The sequence below is a fragment of the Gopherus flavomarginatus genome, chromosome 9 (genome assembly GCF_025201925.1).
Source record: "Gopherus flavomarginatus isolate rGopFla2 chromosome 9, rGopFla2.mat.asm, whole genome shotgun sequence".
Classification (NCBI taxonomy): Eukaryota; Metazoa; Chordata; order Testudines; family Testudinidae; genus Gopherus; species Gopherus flavomarginatus.
In genome coordinates this window covers 4,157,548-4,177,379 of record NC_066625.1, presented here as the reverse complement: position 1 = coordinate 4,177,379, position 19,832 = coordinate 4,157,548, and the positions used below count along the sequence as shown (strand labels likewise).

Below are 19,832 nucleotides of genomic sequence, written 5' to 3'. Positions count from 1 at the left end.
CTATGACGACCGCCCGGGGAAGGGACCCCTCACCTTGGTGACCCAGCCTGAGGGCTTGGGAGCGGCCGAGCTGCACCAGGGGAGCCCACGGGTGGCCTGTGCCTTCTTGGTGCCTGGCCTCAGGGCCTGTGCGGCAACAGCCCCATGCAGGGCCCTGTGCTGTGTGGGGTTGGCACCTAAAAACCAGCCTCAGCCTTTCTCAGGCGGGAGCCTGGGCACTCACCTTGCCCCCTGCTTCAATGGGCTGGTGAAATGCTGGGGATTTTCTCCTCCCATACCCCGCCCAGCCTTGAGGATTCTCTCTGCCTTTGGAAAGAAGAGAAAATATTGACATCAAATACATTTAATGAGAAAAGTGACCAGTCCTCTATGTAAAGTGTATCCAGGCAATACTTCCAAAGGGGAGTATTCACTCTGTGCGCTACCAAAAATCCAGAGATGTTCCAAGGCAACCCTGGAGAGCTAAGGAAATCCCAGAAATCCTGTATCTCAAGCTTTTGGTGAGGATAGATATGGCACTCAGTGTACGATACAATGATATTTTTCACAACCTGTGGTGATGGTTTTGGAAGCATTCTCACCACATTGCAGCGTGATGACCAGTTAACATAGCATGATTATGTTCTGAAACAAGTTTTGATCCTATTGTGCTGTGGAAGATCAACACAGCAACTTGACAGATATGTTTAGCCCACAATGGACAAGATCAGCAATCCTGCCTCTCAATCTGATATAATACTGAATGCAGTTCCTGACTAGCATATATAATCTGCTGCAGTGGTTCTCAACATGGGAGTACTCAGAAGTTTTTCAGGGGTACATCAACTCATCTAGATATTTGCCTAGTTTTACATCAGACTACATAAAAAGCACTAGCGAAGTCAGTACAAACTAAAATTTCATACAGACAATTACTGCTTATACGGCTCCATATACTATACAATGAAATGTAAGTACAATATTTATTTCCAGTTGATTTATTTTATAATTATATGGTAACAATTATAAAGTCAGCAATTTTTCAGTAATAGTGTGCTGTGACACTTTTGTATTTTTATGTCTGATTTTTTAAGCAAATAGTTTTAAAGTGAGGTGAAACCTGGAGTATGCAAGACAAATCAGACTCCTGAAAGGGGTCCAGTAGTTTGGAAAGGTTGAGAACCACTGACCTACTGGGTGGCTATACTTAAAATAGATAGAAAATATGTTACTTACAATAGTGCCAATGTTACGGATCCTAAGAACTGTGTAGTGTGAAGAGCCACTAAGAGATTGTTTAGATACATGCTACAAAGAGTGACACAGAATCAGAACATTTCATGGTCAGGTTTTGTTTTAAGGCTTTGATAGGTAAGCTAGTGATGTGAGCCAGAATTAACCATCAGTGTGTCTGTTTCTTTAATAGGGAAATGTGTGGTTCTGAAGAGGGTTCTGAGTAATACAGAGAATGGATTTAACATAGATTGAACAGCTGTGTTAATCTGAAAATATAAAATCTTCTTGGGAGTTTATCTAAAATGAGAGACAATGGTATTTTTTTTCAGTCTTTCAGAGTCACCCCTTTTTTCTCCCCAGTCCCCTTCACATGACCCATCTTGGGCTGATTTATCCTTCCATTTGTGGAGGGCTGAAGCAGATTTCTTTAGAGCCCATCATTTCTGTTCCTGGGTCTTTCCAAGTAGTGCCTCAAAAAAAGCAAAGGTCTGTGCTCTAGGCTCTCACTCTGCCATCATCAGATGAGACATCAAGCTTACTCGGGATAAAGGATATTACCAAAGATCTGCTTCCCCACCTCACTTGACATACAGGTGCCTAACTCCCGCTAACCCAAGGATTGCCATCTTTCCTCACATTGGCAAGATGGTCCCAACTTTCATGGGATCCCTCCTGCACCTGCAATCACCGGACAATTCAAAAATGTTTCCAGGCCCCATGATGATGCAGTGAAGCATGCAGATGTTCCCTGCTGTGGCTGTGCACAATAATGTATTGCCATGTGAAAATATGACATCACAATATAAAGAACTGAATATTGTTACATTGAGATGGGATGTCACAGCATAACTATTTGGGCAAATACAGATAAGATATTGTTCCCCACTGGGATTGGGTTATGTATTTGCAAGAACTGGAGAACAGACCTTTTCCTTGGAAGAAGAATTTCTACAGAGCTGAAGCAAGGGGAGCAGAAATTTATTAAGTTAATGTATTAAATATTTTAAGAAATTCAGGGCTATGTAGGCCTCGATAGGCATCATTCTGCTGCACGTAGTGCCTACTTGGAACTTCATGGCAGAAGCAGCAGCAGGGATAGAATTCAGATCCTCCTGCTCCAAAATTCACTGGGCTCAGACACTGAGCTAAAGGAAAATCTACACATACTGTTCTTCTTCAGTTCAACACTGATACCATTTAATAATATCTGTGGGGGTGGGGAGAGGGAAGAATATAAATTAGTTAAGTCTTTTGACCATAAGAAAAACTAAGTATTTTGGCGACTCAGGCCATTAGATATATCAGGTAACCTTTACCTTCTCTTTGAAGATGCTTAAAGAGACCCATTTATGGTACTTCAGAATTAGGAGTAGATAATATACACCTTTTTGGTAATCAGCATTAAAGTGTGGGGGAGATAATGAGGAACGGCTGAAGATGTTGCCTGTAATTACTCCATGAAATTTCCCCCCTAAATTAATGATACTGTTGAAAATGTTTTCATGTCAAAACTGCGTCCTACCAATTTTAGAGAGCAATTAGCTTGAAATGAGATGGAGGCTGCTGACAGTAATGGGCTGCCTTAAGTGTCACTCATCTGTGAAATTACGCAAGTACCCCAGTGATATGGCCAAGTGTGGGATAATAAATATACCTTCGTAATTAGGCTTTAAAATGACATTACTCACCATAATGATCATTGTGACAAAGCAGTTGGGCAGAACCACTAGTCGTACTTTTCAGCTCTGGTCTCAAAGGTTTCACGTTATGTCAGTAGGAACTGATGCCTGTTGCAGTCATCTAGAACTCTTTGGCCATGTCTATGCTATGGGCACTGCAGCAGCACAGCTATGACACTGCAGTTATGCCTCTGTAGACCTGTAGTGTAGATGCTTTCTATAGCAAAGGAAGGTGGTTTTTTTTCCATTGATGTAGGTAATCCAACTTTCTGAGCAGCGGTAGACAGAACACTTCTTTCATCAACATAGCCATGCCTACATCAGGGCTAGGTTGGCATAGCTACTGCCCTCAGGAGTGCGAATTTTTCACACCCCTGCGTGCTGTAGCTGTGTCTTTCTAACTTTTAATTGTAAACCAGGCCTTTAAATGCTGGCTCTAGAGTGTCTGGGGCCTGAGCCTTCAGACCGTACTTATATAAAGTATACCTTACCCCTGTGACTAGTCTCTTTCAGGTGTTCTACAGAGCAGTGCCAGATCTGCTGAGGAGAAATAAGCTGCCATTTACCAGTATGTTGTGTTACATAATCAGGGCAGCTTGCAGGCAACATTTTTTGCCAACAGATCAATTTTGACATGTTCTGCTTCTCTGTTAATCTCTAGAATGATCAAGGCCTGAAGAGGGAGCTGTTTAAGGGCTTAATGTTCTCAGATTTAACAGGCTATTGAATGTAGAAAACTTTTTCTTCTTTTGCTCATCAGGTCAGATTTCCCAAGCTCAGCTAGCTCAGGAGTTTTACGAATGAAGCCAAGGAGTTGATCTTGAAGGAAGGAGAAGTAGAATTAGGGCATCCTCGATGCAACCTGAAGGCCAAATGCAGCCATCCTCTACTATAACCATAAGGTGGACAGCAAACATGATTGACTGCACTGACCCAATTCCCTTCCTGCAGTATATGAGTCTCCCTTAAGGGAGGAGAATCAGATCCAGAGCTTTATTGCTCATCAGACAAAGAGGCCTGATCGTGGACTCACATACACTTATGTAAATCTGGTGTGATTCCCTTGAACTTAATAGAGTTAACACTGGCATGTTGACTTGAAGCTAAATCAGGCCCTTCGTAGTCATCCATGTGTAGATGCAACAGAGAGAGGGAGAGAGAGAGAACAAGAGAGAGCAGGTTTGCTGCATGCTGTGCTTTTTATTTTTAATTGTATGTACACATATATGCCAAATAAGTCCAGTCCCCAGACTTCTGGCAAGCTGCCAAAGGAGTCTTCAGTGAAACAAAGTTTAGACCCCCCTCAATTTCTTTGTCTAATACAGTTAGCTCCCTGTTACCCTGCTCAACAGAAGATCGGAGCAGCTCTCTATGCCTGATGTACTAGAGACTATTGCGGCAAACATGCATATTGTAAGTGTGACTTCCATAGCTGTATGCCATATCTTGAAGATGTATAAACATAGATCTGTCTAGGTTCCATATTAGTCAATTACTAGTAATAATCACGATGAGCTAATTATTGTTCTGTTAAGTCCTTGTGACAGGTTTGGTCACAGAGACCCCCTTGGGACTGTCACCTGATGTGCTGAAACTACCTCTGAGCCCATTTTCTTTGCCAGCTTGGGACTTCAGAACCCTGTCTTGTTGAGCCACACATGCTAACCTGCGGCAACGCAGACCCAGGGTCTGAACCTTGCCCCCAAAGCTGCAGACTTAACTGAAAACAACTCAGCAGGTACTCCTGTCTCAAGCACCCAAACACCCAGCTCTCAATGGGATCCAAACCGCAAATAGATCCGTTTTACTCTGTATAAAGCTTATATAGGGTGAACTCCTAAATTGTCCGCCCTCTGTAATACTAACAGAGAGATATGCACAGCTGCTTCCTCCCCCAGGTATTAGTCACTTACTCTGGGTTAATTAATAAACAAAAGTGATTTTATTAAGTGTAAAAAGTAGGATTTAAGTGGTTTCAAGTAATAACAGACAGAACAAAGTAAGTTACCAAGCAAAATAAACAAAACACTCAAGTCTAAGCCTGATACATTAACAAACTGAATACAGGTAAATCTCACCCTTAGAGATGTTCCAATAAGCTTCTTTCACAGACTAAAAGCAGCAAAGAATCCTGTGGCACCTTATAGACTAACAGACGTTTTAGAGCATGAGCTTTCGTGGGTGAATACCCACTTCCTCAGATGCATGTAATGGAAATTTCCAGGGGCAGGTATATATATGCTAGCAGGCAAGCTATGGATAACGAGGTCAGTTCAATCAGGGAGGATGAGGCCCTGTTCTAGCAGTTGAGGTGTGAAAACCAAGAGAGGAGAAACTGGTTCTGTAATTGGCAAGCCATTCACAGTCTTTGCTCAATCCTGAGCTGATGGTGTCAAATTTGCAGACTAGACTCCTTCCTAGTCTGGGCCCAATCCTTTCCCTGGTACAGTCCTTGTTAGTTCCAGCTCAGGTGGTAACTAGAAGATTTCTCATGACTGGCATCCCACTTTGTTCTGTTCTGCCCCCTATTATGTCTTTGGCACAAGGCAGGAATCCTTTGTCTCTCTCTGGGTTCCCACCCCGCCTTATAAATGGAAAAGCACCAGGTTAAAGATGGATTCCAGTATCATGTGACATATTCACATATCCTGTGAGCCCCCTCCATTCTTCCTGGATTGGCCCGCAGGTATGCAGTGGAGGCTTGCAGATAAACAGAGCCGTCTAGGGTCAATTGTCCTACTTAATGGGAGCCATCAAGATTCCAAGCCACCGTTAATGGCCCACACTTTGCATAATTACTATAGGACTTCAGAGTTATACTTCATATTTCTAGTTTTAGATACAAGAATGATGCATACATACAAATAGGATGAACACACTCAGAAGATTATAAGCTTTATAATGATATCTTACAAGGGACCTTTTGCATAAAGCATATTCCAGTTACATTATATTCACACCCATTAGCAAATTCCCAGAGACATATGGAGTGCAGCATCACAGTCCCTATCCAGAGGAAGCTGGAAAATGAAATTACAGGTAGCCGATATTTAAAGTTCTCTCTGAAGCCTACTTCAGAGTCATTATGATTATGAAAAATTGTATTGCTACAATATGTGAGTCCTGATTTAGATTAATTTCTTTCACAGTGTAAAAGCAAAGAGGTGTTTATAATGTCCTCTCAGTGGATTGACTCACTCTTCGCTGGTAACCTAAAGAAGTCATTCTTAGTCCCCTACTAATTACAAATGGAATCTGGATGTTAGCACTCAATGTGAACCAATGCCATGAAGAAATATAGTTATGCATATTTAATTTTGCTCAATGTGCAGTGCAAATAATTCAGCTGGTATTTAGTCTTATGCCTTGGCCAACAGGAAATATATACCTCCAAAGATAAAGAGCTAATACTAATGCTACTGCTGGTTAATTTCCAAGTTTATTAGCTGAACACTACATAATGTCAGAGGAAAAGGATACTTCTTCCAAAGGACACTTTAATCAGCAATGTTCTCTGAAATAATTAATATTTGTGCAGATGAACATAACAAATCCATCGTGTTTAGAAGAGCAACAGATCAAATATTTATAATTTAGCACCAAAATATTGTCAAAGTGCAAATTTTAAGGTTACGTCTTGGATTAAGTTCATTTCTATAACTTGAAATAGAGACAGTACATGTGCAATGAATATATTTAGTGAATAAGATCTCAGGACCTTGATTTAAAGTCACCCGAAATATGGTACTTCTGGCAGTACACTTCTGTGACAAAGTGGGGCTGTTCTTAATGTTTCCTCTGAATACTATGTGGGTACCTCAGTTTCTGGCCGACACTCTGTCTCCATGGCAACTAATGGTCTGGGCCCTTCCCCCCTGCAAGGGGATGCTAAAGGTGTGAGAAAACAAAGAGATCAGGTGACCTCCTGGCCCGGGAAAGAGACAAAGGGCAGAAAGGAGGGGCTGGAGAGGGTTTCAGTTTGGGACTGGCTGGGGACGAGGAGTGAGAGCAGATAGGGTTATCTGCCTTGCTGGGCCCCAGAATGGACCCGGTCGAGGGGTCCTGTTCTCTGAACCTACAAGCTCTGTTTTAGACCGTGTTCCTGTCATCTAATAAACCTCTGTTTTACTGGCTGGCTAAGAGTCACGTCTGACTGCGAAGTGAAGTGGGGTGCGTGTAGGACCCTCTGGCTTCCCCAGGACCCTGCCTGGGCAGACTCGCTGTGGGAAGCGCACGGAGGGGCATATGCTGAATGCTCCAAGGAGAGACCCAGGAGGTGAAGCCATGTGAGTTTCTTGCCCTGAAGACAGTCTGCTTCAAGGGAGAGGAGGCTCCCCAAAGTCCTGACTAGCTTTGTGGGGAGCAGTTCCAGAGCATCGCCCAGGGACTCCGTGACAACTTCCTAGTAGCAGCACAATGAGGAGCTGTTCAGTATGGTCCCCACTGGGGTCAACGCTGCCACACCAGGATGTATAGGCGAGTCTCTATGGTGGGAAGACTGGGGCTTAACATCAATCACCAATCAGTTCCTCACCACACACCCTACTGCTCGCCCACCCGGCTTCAACCTGCTACGTCATCAGTGGGCCCTTAGTAACCATTCTGGACTAGGCAAGGCCTCCGTGCAGCCAATCAGCACTGTTGGGGTCTTCGAGACAATCTAAGCTGAAGCTGCGTTGCAGCAAACAGTGATGCACATTGTCGAGGAGTGTGGGTGGGGTCCGAGAGCTCCACTTAGCCACTAAGAACACTGTGCTTGGCTCGGCAAAAATGCAAATGCTAAATAAATAGGGAATAAGAGCCAGAGATTATTTTGTATAAGTTTTCTGTTAACAGTGATCATTCTTTCAGTGTTTCCCTTGCCATTGTTATTGTTTAATCAGCGGGCTTAGTAGTAAAGTGATCTGGCCCTCAATATGTTAGTGGGAAAGAGTTTATAGCTATGTCACCTCTGGCTGTAATCTCATCAGATCTCACAGCTAAAGCCTGGGCAGCAGTTGATAGGAGTACTGCAAAGAAAACTCAACAATATTCAAAGAACAGTTTGTAGATTCATAGATGCTAGGAATGGAAGGGACCTCGAGAGGTCATTGAGTCCAGTCCCCTGTCCTCATGGCAGGACCAAATACTGTCTAGACCATCCTGGATGGACATTTATCTAACCTACTCTTAAATATCTCCAGAGATGGAGATTCCACAACCTCCCTAGGCAATTTATTCCAGTGTTTAACCACCCTTACAGGAACTTTTTCCTAATGTCCAACCTAAACCTTCCTTGCTGCAGTTTAAGCCCATTGCTTCTTGTTCTATCCTTAGAGGCTAAGGTGAGAAAGTTTTCTCCCTTCTCCTTATGACACCCTTTTAGATACCTGAAAACTGCTATCATGTCCCCTCAGTCTTCTCTTTTCCAAACTAAACAAACCCAATTCTTTCAGCCTTCCTTCATAGGTCATGTTCTCAAGATCTTTAATCATTCTTGTTGCTCTTCTCTGGACCCTCTCCAATTTTTCCACATCTTTCTTGAAATGTGGTGCCCAGAACTGGACACAATACTCCAATTGAGGCCTAACCAGCTCAGAGTAGACAGAAGAATGACTTCTCGTGTCTTGCTCACAACACATCTGTTAATGCATCCCAGAATCACGTTTGCTTTTTTTGCAACAGCATCACACTATTGACTCATATTTAGTTTGTGGTCCACTATAACCCCTAGATCCCTTTCTGCCGTACTCCTTCCTAGACAATCTCTTCTCATTCTGTATGTGTGAAATTGATTGTTCCTTCCTAAGTGGGGCACTTTGCATTTGTCTTTGTTAAACTTCATCCTGTTTACCTTAAGCCATTCCTCCAATTTGTCCAGATCATTTTGAATTATGACCCTATCCTCCAAAGCAGTTGCAATCCCTCCTAATTTGGTATCTCTGCGAACTTAATATGCATACTTTCTATGCCAATATCTAAGTCGTTGATGAAGATATTGAACAGAGCTGGTCCCAAAACAGACCCCTGCGGAACCCCACTTGTTATACTTTTCTAGCAGGATTGGGAGCCACTAATAACTACTCTCTGAGCAGGGCTGGCTCTAGGTTTTTTGCTGCCCCAAGCAAAAAAATTTTTGGCTGCCCCCCTCCTCCCCCAGACAAGAGCTCCCCCTCTTGCCCACCAGTGCCCCCCCACTCACACCCCCTGTTGCCCCAGCACTGGGCTCCCCACCAAACGTGGGATCTGCTACCAACACACTGCAGCCAAGCCCTGGCCCAGCTGCGACTCTGTCCCCATGCGGATGGAACTGCTGGGGGTGTGGAGTGGGAATACTTCCAGGTGGCGGCACAGCTGCGGGGCGGTGCAGGGAACACGGCCCCCTCTCTGGGCTTCGCCGTGCTGCTGGTGACGGAGGTGGATCAGTTCATGCTCACTGCCCTCACCCCCGACATGCTGGTGGCCGAGGACCTGGAGAGCCCCCTGGACCTGCTGCTCTTCAGCCTCATGGTGCCCTGGCCCAGCCCCAGTGGGAGGGAAGGCGAGGATCTCCAGCTGCGGGGCTACCTGCTCAGCACCAACGAGCCCAGCCAGCTGCTCACTTCCTCACACACTCCGGGAGCCCCTCTCACCGCCACCGCAGCCAGGGCTCGGCTCCAGGGGACTCCGTTTCCCTCCCTCCCTGGCTCCTCACACGCTCTGGGCAGGGACGCCCAGAGGATGCAGGGGGCCTGGGGCAAAGCAATTTCGGGGGCCCCTTCCATAAAAAAAAGTTGCACTACTATACTATAGTAACGTGTTTGGAAATGTAAAAAATAACTCGTGAAATACATTCAAAAATTAATTTGTAATAATTTGAAAATACACCAAATACATTATTTGAAAACATTAAATGCTTTACTGGTATGTATACATTTACAGTTACATAATGGGCTGTTACTGGGTGATGGTAATGGTTGGTGCCAATGGGCTGTCACTGCCTGGGGACGGTGCTGCTGTTGCCTAGGGCTGGGTGGGGAGCTGGGCTCTGGGTTAGGAGGTGCCCAGCTCACAGGGGCTGGGCTCAGGACTGTGGGGAGATGGGGTCGGGGGTTGTCCGGCTCAGAGAGGCTGGACTCGGAGCTGGTGCTCAGGGCTGTGGGGGCTGCCCAGCTCAGAGGAGCTGGGCTCGGAGCTAGGGGTCTGGACTCGGAAAGATGGTGTTGGGGGGTGCCCAGCTCACAGGGGCTGGGCTCAGAGCTGAGGGTCAGGGCTGTGGGAAATGGGGTCAGGGGGTGCCCGGCTCAGAGGGACTGGGCTCAGAGCTGGGGGTCAGGGCTGTGGGGGGGATGGGGCAGGGGATTGTGCCCAGCTCAGAGGGGCTGGGCTTGGAGCTGGGGGTCAGGGCTGGATGGGGAGGATGGGTTTGGGGAGGGGTGCCCAGCTCAGAAGGGCTGGGCTTGGAGCTGGGGGTCAGGGCTGTGGGAAATGGGGTCGGGGGGTGCCCGGCTCAGAGGGACTGGGCTCGGAGCTGGGGGTCAGAGCTGTGGGGGATGGGGTCGGGAGTGCCCAGCTCAGAGGGGCTGGGCTCAGAGCTGGGGGTCAGGGCTGTGAGGGGGATGGGGCAGGGGATTGTGCCCAGCTCAGAGGGGCTGGGCTTGGAGCTGGGGGTCAGGGCTGGATGGGGAGGATGGGTTTGGGGGGGGTGCCCAGCTCAGAAGGGCTGGGCTTGGAGCTGGGGGTCAGGGCTAGGGGGGACAGGGTCGGGGGGTGCCCGGCTACGCCCAGCCCCTTACCATGTCGCTTACCCCCTCTCCCCGACAGTGCTGCAGCGGCGTGGTGTCTCCAGTAGGGCCTGAGTTCCCGCCGCCGGCTGCAGCTCGCAGCCCCGCCCCCTTACAGCTGAGACACCGGGGGATGGGGAAAGACGGAGGTGCGGGGAGCCTCCAACATACCCTGTGGGGCCCGGAGCCTGGGGAAAATTGCCTCACTTCCCACCCCCGCGCCTGGGCAGCCCTGACTCTGGGAGCTCTTCTCGCCACCGCTGCAGGCCGGGCTCGGCTCCAGGGGACCCCGCCTCCCTCTCTCTCTCCCCGGCTCCTCACACACTCCGGGAGCCCCTCTCCCTTCCGCCGCAGCCCGGGCTCGGCTGTGTGAGGAGCCGGGGACGGAGGAGGAGCCAAGCCCCGACTGTGGCGGCGGTGAGAGGGGCTCCCGGAATGTGGAGGAGCCGGGGACAGAGAGAGGAGGGTTCCTGCTGCCGCTGCCACTCCCGGCGGCGCCGCGTTTCCGAGTGGGCTGTGCAGGGCGCCACCGGGCTGGGCAGTGGGCGCGGATCCCGGCTCGGGAGAGTGGCTGCGCCAGGGCTGGCTCCCGACAATGAGGCCCCAAGCAAAAAAATAAAAAATTAAAATTAAAAAAAGGGGGGGGACGGAGGGCCGCCCCTTAGAAGGTGCCGTCCCAAGCACATGCTTGGAGGGCTGGTGCCTAGAGCCGGCCCTGTCTCTGAGTACGGTTGGTTATCCAGCAAGTTATGCACCCACCTTATAGTAGTCCCATCTAAGTTGTATTTGCCTAGTTTATCTATAAGAATATCATGCAAGACCATATCAGATGCCTTACTGAAGTCTAGGTATACCACATCCACCGCTTCTCCCTTATCCACAAGACTCCTTATCCTATCAAAGAAAGCTATCAGATTTGTTTGACATGATTTGTTCTTTACGAATCCATGCTGGCTATTCCCTATCACCTTACCACCTTCCAAGCGTTTGCAGATGATTTCTTTAATTACTTGCTCCATTATCTTCCCTGGCACAGAAGTTAAACTAACTGTTCTGTAGTTTCCTGGGTTGTTTTTATTTCCCTTTTTATAGATGGGCACTATATTTGCCCTTTTCCAGTCTTCTGGAATCTCTCCCATCTCCCATGATTTTCCAAAGATAATAGCTAGAGTCTCAGGTACCTCCTCTCTTAGCTCCTTGAATATTCTAGGATGCATTTCATCAGGCCCTGGTGACTTGCAGGCATCTAACAGTTGTTGGTGTTCAGAAGGTGTTGCTCCTCCCTTTGAGTCAATACTGAACAGCCCTTCATGGTGGTGCTACAGGAGATGTGCTGCCAGATGTAACATATTTCAAGTAGAACTTTAGATCAAGGTCCTGGTCATATGGCACCTTTTGCAAGAGTTGAAGTTGTGTTCCAGGTTATTGGCAAGGTCCTTAGATCAAGCCACTGAGATTCTGGAGTGAGATACAGAATGTTTTTCTCAAAACATGATGGAGTTTTTTATAGAAGTTGATGGCACTAACTTTTCTGAACTGAAGTGAGCCCTTCACGTGGGCGTTGGGAGTGTAAGCAAAGTCTGCAGAGTGATCCATGCTGTGAAGGAGAGTTGCCTTATGTGGAATTCTCAAATGTATATATTTAGCAACTGCTGGTTGGAGGATGAGAGCATGATAAGAGCAGATAATGGGGGGGAAATATACATACACAGGAACACAAAGGAACAGTGTGGTGAGGGGTGAGAAAGAGCTTTCTAGGTGTCAAGGAGTCAATATGCGAGTTCCCAGAACAGAATTCAACCTTTGGAGAGAGCTCTGCTTTCAAAAGATATTAAGGGAGCTAGCTTAAACAGGCAAAAGCAAGACAATTTGGTGTCAAGAGCTCCTGTCATAAACAGATAGCTAAGGGTTAATGTCTCTTTCACCTGAAGCACCTGACCAGAGGACCAATCAGGAAACCGGATTTTTTCAACTTTGGGTGGAGGGAATTGAGTGTCTAAGTCTTTGTCTGCCTGCCTGCTTTCTCTGAGCTTTGGAGAAGTAGTTCTACTTTCTAATTTTCTGTTTCTAAGTGTAAGGACAAAGAGATCAGATAGTAAGTTCTATGGTTTCTTTTCTTTGGTATTTGCATAAATATAAGTGCTGGAGTGCTTTAATTTGTCTTCTTTTTAAATAAGGCTGTTTATTCAATATTCTTTTAAGCAATTAACCCTGTGTTGTATCATCTTAATACAGAGAGCACATTTGTATGTATTTTTCTTTCTTTTTATATAAAGCTTTCTTTTAAGACCTGTTGGAGTTTTTCTTTACTTCAGGGAAATTGAGTCTGTACTCACCAGGGAATTGGTGGGAGGAAGAAATCAGGGGGGGAGATCTGTGTGTGTTGGATTTGCTAGCCTGATCTTGCATTCCCTCTGGGGAAATAGGAAAGTACTTTTTGTTTCCAGGATTGGGAACAGAGAGGGGGAGTCTCTCTGTGTAGTTTCACAGAGCTTGTGTCGGTGTATCTCTCCAGGAGCACCTGGAGGGGGGAAGGGAAAAAGGATTATTTCCCTTTATTGTGAGACTCAAGGGATTTGGGTCTTGGGGTCCCCAGGGAAGGTTTTTCAGGGGGACCAGAGTGCCCCAAAACACTCTAATTTTTTGGGTGGTGGCAGCAGGTACCAGGTCCAAGCTGGTAACTAAGCTTGGAGGTTTTCATACTAACCCCCATATTTTGGACGCTAAGGTCCAAATCTGGGACTAAGGTTATGATATGGTGTAGCAGCGGTGGGATAGACAGAATCCAGAAGCCAGTGGAAATATTTTATTTTTCTTTTCTCTGCTAGGGGCTTTTTAGCAGAGAAAAACAGTTGGTTTTAAAAGGAAACCAGAGAGAATTTTTTTTTTCTGCTCTCTCTGGCAGTTTGTGGCTTGCATGTTAAGCGAGAAGCCATTAAGAGACTGTTGAGGGTCTTTTGTCATGCAATAGCCCTCCCATTAGGAGGCAAGTACCAGCACTTATATGCATGCAAATAAAGTGGTTTTTCTGGTTTCCTTTCATTGAACATTAGCTAGAGAGAGAAAAGGAAAAAAGCACTGTTGCTAGGCAGACTTCAGGAGGCACCAGAACCTGCAGTTCAGAAGATAAACACCGGAGGGCACCCCAACACAAGAAAACAGGAACCATGACTTCTAAGGCAAAAATTGAGGCCGAAGAACAAATCAAAGAAGCTGAACACAGGCGACAGATGGAGATGAAAGAAAAGGAAGAAAGCATGAAACTGGCAGCCTTCCAAAGAGAACAGGCAGCCCAAGAGGCAGCACACAAAAGAAAACTAGAAGAAGAAGAATTGGCCTACCGAAGGAAACAAGCAGAAGAAGAGGCGGCCCACCGCCGAGACATGGAAAAACACCAAAAAGAAATGAAAAAACACCAAAAAGAAATGGAAAAACACCAAAAAGAAATAAAAAAACAACAAAAAAAATGGAAAAACAACAAAAAGAGAATGAAGAGAAGGAAAAACAGAGAAAACATGAACTGGAGATGGCAAAAGCTGGGTTGCATGTGCCAGCCAACCCTAACAACCCGGCGCCCATTATTGCTCCACAGCACAGGAAATTTCCCACCTACAAGGCAGGTGATGACACCGAGGCCTTCTTGGAAAATTTTGAAAGAGCCTGTCTTGGGTACAACATCCCCGAAGACCAGTACATGGTAAAATTGAGGTCACAGCTCAGTGGACCTTTAGCAGAGGTGGCAGCTGAAATGCCTAAGCTGCAAATGAATGACTATAAACTTTTTCAAACCAAGGCCAGATACCGAATGGGGATAACCCCAGATCATGCCCGTCGGCGCTTCAGAACCCAAAAGTGGAAACCCGAGGTGTCATTTCCCAAACACGCCTACTACATTGCAAAAAACTATGAGGCCTGGATAACAGGAAACAACATTCAAACCTTGGAAGAATTAAACCTCCTCATACAAATGGAGCAGTTCTTGGATGGTGTTCCTGAAGACATCACACGGTACATACAAGATGAGAAAGAGCTTTCTAGGTGTCAAGGAGTCAATATGCGAGTTCCCAGAACAGAATTCAACCTTTGGAGAGAGCTCTGCTTTCAAAAGATATTAAGGGAGCTAGCTTAAACAGGCAAAAGCAAGACAATTTGGTGTCAAGAGCTCCCTCACTGCCTTGTGTCTGAATATCCATAGGATCTAAGGAAAGCACATGATCTCACCTATCAGACAGATAATGGGCAGCCATTCGGGGACTCTGCATGGAGTTCAGCAAGGAATGGCAGCTTTAGAGTATGTCTACACTACGAGATTATTTCAATTTTACATAAACTGGTTTTGTAAAACATATTGTATAAAGTCGAGTGCACGCGACCACACTAAGCACATTAATTTGGCGGTGTGCGTCCATGTACCGAGGCTATCGTCGATTTCTGGAGCACTGCACTGTGGGTAGCTATCTCATAGCTATCCCATACTTCCCGCAGTCTCCTCTGCCCATTGGAATTCTGGGTTGAGATCCCAATGCATGATGGGGCAAAAAACAGTGTCGTGGGTGATTCTGGGTAAATGTCGTCACTCAATCCTTCCTCCGGGAAAGCAATGGCAGACAATCATTTCGTGCCCTTTTTCCCTGGATTGCCCTGGCAGACGCCATAGCATGGCAACCATGGAGCCTGTTTTGCCCTTTGTCACTGTCACCGTATGTGTACTGGATGCTGCTGATAGAGGTGGTACCGCAGTGCTACACAGCAGCATTCATTTGCCTTTGCAAGGTAGCAGAGATGGTTACCATCCCTGTTGCACCATCTGCCATTGTAAATTGGTGATGAGATGACAGTTTTCAATCATTTTGTACTGTTTGCAATTGGAAATTGGCGATGATGGTTATCAAGCATTTTGTACCATCTGCTGCTGTCATGGGTGCTCCTAGCTGGCCTCGCTGAGGTCGGCCGGGGGCGCATGCACAAAAATGGGAATGACTCCCCGGGTCATTCCCTTCTTTATGTTTTGTCTAAAAATAGAGTCAGTCCTGCCTAGAATATGGGGCAAGTCTACTAGAGAGCCAGAGAGCACAGCCGCTCCGGGTCAGAGCCCCAGAGATCCCACAGAAATGATGAGCTGCATGCCATTCTAGGGCGTGCCCCTACAACAATCCCACCCATTGCTTTCCTCCTCCCACTCCCCTCCTGGGCTACCGTGGCAGTGTCCCCCCATTTGTGTGATGAAGTAATAAAGAATGCAAGAATAAGAAACACTGACTTTTTAGCGAGATAAAGTGAGGGGGAGGCAGCCTCCAGCTGCTATGATAGTCCAGGCAGGAAATTAAAGAGTGTGGGGGGGGGGAAGGAATGCAGCCTCGTGCTGCTATGATAGTCCAGGGAGTACAGAATCTTTTCTTTAGACACAAAGCAGAGCGGGGGGCTGGTGGAGCTCAGGCTCCAGCTGCTATGATGAGGACGGTTACCCAGCATTTTGTACCATCTGCCAGGAATGATAGGGAGTCATTCCCATTTTCACCCAGGCTCCCCTGGCTGACCTCACCAAGGCCAGCCAGGAGCACTCACAGGATGAGGAGGACGGCTATCAGTCATTTTGTACTGTACCGTCTGCCACTGGGGAAGGGAGGGGAGAGGATGCTGCTGTTTAGCGCTGCAGCACCCTGTCTACCAGCAGCATCCAGTAGACATACGGTGACATTGAAAAGTGGCGAGAAATGATTTTTTCCCCTTTTCTTTGAAAGGGGGAGGGGCGGTGAATTGACGACATATTCCCTGAACTACTGGCGACAATGTTTTTGACCCTTCAGGCATTGGGAGCTCAGCCAAGAATGCAAATGCTTTTCAGAGACTGCTGGAACTGTGGGATAGCTGGAGTCCTCAGTCCCCTCTCCCTCCCTCCATGAGCGTCCATTTGATTCTTTGGCTTTCCATTATGGTTGTCACACAGCACTGTGTTGAGTCCCTGCTGTGGCCTCTGTCTATCATAGCCTGGAGATTTTTTCAAATGCTTTGTCATTTCGTCTTCTGTAACGGAGCTCTGATAGAATAGATTTGTCTTCCCATACAGATATCAGATCCAGTATCTCTCGTACGGTCCATGCTGGAGCTCTTTTTGGATTTGGGACTGCATGGCCACCCGTGCTGATCAGAGCTCCATGCTGGGCAAACAGGAAATAAAATTCAAAAGTTCACGGGGCTTTTCCTGTCTACCTGGCCAGTGCATCCGAGTTCAGATTGCTTTCCAGAGCGGTCACAATGGTGCACTGTGGGATACCGCCTGGAGGCGAATACCATCGATTTGCGGCCACGCTAACCCTAATCCAACATGGCAATACGGATCACAGTGCTACTCCTCTCGTTGGGGAGGAGTAAAGAAACCAATTTAAAGAGCCGTTTATATCGATATAAAGGGCCTCGTTGTGTGGACAAGTGCAGGGTTAAATCGGTTTAACACTGCTAAATTCGGTTTAAATGCATAGTGTAGACCAGGCCTTAGTAATAACAGATGTGAAACAGATTTATAACTCAACATTAACAGTGTGTGTCATTACAACCAGGTCCAGCATAGTACTTAGCAAATAAATGGAGATAAGTGTTTTATCCCTGTTTTACACAAAGGAATACTGAGGCCCAGGGAGGTAAAGTGTCTGAGGTCACATAACAAGTCACTGATAAACCTGGGAATAAAACACAGCTTTCCTGGCTCCCTGTCTGGTCAGCCAGACCATGCTGCCTTTGAATAGACTTGATTTTGTCTGTTTCCATTAGATTTTTCAGACTTCATTGTCTCCACAAATGACTCCTGCTAAATGTCACTAGAAATTACATGCATCAAAGGGAGGAGATGACCCTAGTTCCTGCTACTGTGACACAGCTGGGTGTGCTGAATTCCATTTTTTAATGGTTATTACCATATAGGACTGCTAGAATGCCTTCCATTTGAAGATCTCAAGGGGTTTTACAAATATACGCCCCAATCTGTGACTCAGTTCAATGCAGCAGACCCTGTGCTATACAAAACATGATCCGCCAGTGCAGATCCAGTTTCAGAACTGTGGCCTTAGAGCCAGGGATTCAGTCCTCAGCTATCTTTCTTGACATTACTGAAGTTAATTAAGTAGCATGCACAGAGCTGAGTATAGGATTTGACCTCAACTAATTAAGCCTTGCAGCTAATAAGCAAGTAGTTCAATGCCATGTGGGCTTTAGGTAAGGGCTTTCAGGGCAGTCAAAGCCTAGGGTTCGCTTCTCAGCTATGTCCTTCATTACAGAAAACATGCATCGTGTCAGAGTCATATTTACTCTGCACTCCATACAGGTAGGTGTTAACTCACTTTCATTATTATTATAAATTGTTTCCAGGAGAAAGGTTGAATCATGGAACAGAGGGGGCTGAAAAGTTTGCTCGCATTAGAGATATCCACCTGACGTCATCTTCTCCTTCTGCTCTTTCACCTGCATTTTTTTATCTTTGTCTTTGTTGTTCTGTTTTGTTTCTCTACGACAAAAATCGGTACCTCAGAGTCTCATGATGTTTGCATCACGGTTCTGTGGCATTGAGTAGCCATGTCGGCATCACACTATGGTGACATTGCATCAGCCCCTGAGATATTTAAGGGCTCTTAATCATATATTGGCTGCTGCTGTCGAAGACAGGATGTTGGACAAAATGGATCACAGGTCTAATCTAGTATGACAATTCATGTGTGCCTGCAAGTAGTCCCTTTGCAGTCAGGTAAGTTAAGTGGGGATTACTTACGTGAGTGAGGTTTACAAGTCCATGCCCTTAGTTTGTAAGATGCAGATCTGCCCCATAAAAGTTGGGACAGGCAGTGTGACCTGTTAGTGTGGTCTGATGGTTAGAGCCTGAGACTGAGTCTTGACCTGGGCTCAGTTTCCATCTCCAATGACTGACTCGTTTTGTTCCCACTCTGTGCCTTAGTTTTTTCATCTGCAAAATGGGGATAATGACACTCACATGGGTGTAGCATGGTTGAGTTACTGTCTGTTAAGTACATTGAAATCTTCAGATGAAGGGTGGTTTAAGCATGTACATTCTTAGTATTGCCACGTGCTATGGTGTGAGATCAGCTCCAGAGTTTTGGAGCAAGCAAACAGGTTCATTTGGCTTGGAATAGCATGCTATATAAAACCATGCAACGGTCCTATGAGACTGTTTTTTTTTTAACTTAGTGCTAATGGATCTATTGTTTCACGTAAAGGTTTCCAGTGCTTTTGCTATATTGTGTGTGACATTTATAACACTCTTTGTTCCATTAGGAGAGTAATTTGAGAGAGTTTATTATCCTTTGGAGACTCTGCAGCTTGCTGCTCAACTTCCATACTCATGGACCCTGGAGGAAAAATCTCTCAAAGCAGCATCTGACTTTTTTGTAAAGTACTGATGAGTTAGACATTTGTTAAGGGTTTAGTGATTAACCTAATGTACTTTAATAAGAGGAATTAAAACATCATGAGACACCTATTATTTCTCCCTCTTTCTCTCTAGAGACAACAAAATACATAGACTTTACAATGAAATCAAGGTGTTCCTTGCCTCAAAGTGTGAAATCGTAATTTGTTTGTATCAGCTATAGCTCCTTTATTTCAGAGGAACAAGGAAATAGCATTTAATCAGCATGTTCTGAATCACTGATGAAAGGAACCGCTGAGTAATCTGAGTTTATTACACTAGGACACATGCTAGATGTGAGAAAATGGCAAACGTTGTTATACCTAGGACTACCTATCTAAGACACCTGTCACTTTGGTACCTTAGGGATGTTAGCCAGTTTGGGTTCCAATCACTAAACAGTGGCTCATATGTATCCATTAACAAAATGCACTCATTCTGATTCACCAAGAAAACTCTCATGTGGGATGTACGTGGGAATGTACCAGAATTGGGTGGTTAATGATCATGATTCCAAAGCACTTCGCAAACCACATATATAGGAATAATGTTTTCTACCGCTAAAAAATACAATCACTTGTGAGGTGAAAAAACGTGGCAGTTATTTAATTCTAGGGGAGGAAGTGAAAAACACCATCTCCAAACAAAACTTTCAGGAGGGAGGTAGAGGTTAGAGAGGCAGAATGTTTCTGGTTTGACCAGCATGCTTACCAACACTACTATTGTGAAAAGGGCCATGGGAGCTTTTATGACCAGTCATTCATATCCTGAGCTGTATATCTC

The 19,832-nt window shown here is 45.9% G+C and overlaps 1 protein-coding gene across 3 annotated transcripts in view; it reads left to right on the top strand.

Annotated features, from left to right (window-relative positions):
- Window positions 1–11: 11 nt before the first annotated feature.
- NPW (neuropeptide W) overlaps window positions 12–19,832 on the top strand; it is a 31,513-nt gene continuing 11,692 nt past the window's right edge. Inside the window, exons 1-3 of one of the 3 annotated variants that reach the window (XR_007776251.1) lie at window positions 12–949; window positions 18,159–18,371; window positions 18,917–19,252. The gene's annotated coding sequence lies outside the window, so the exon portion shown is untranslated. Of the gene's footprint in view, window positions 950–18,158; window positions 18,372–18,916; window positions 19,253–19,832 lie in introns of those variants that run through there. The other 2 variants (XR_007776250.1, XR_007776252.1) reach the window with 2 other exon arrangements.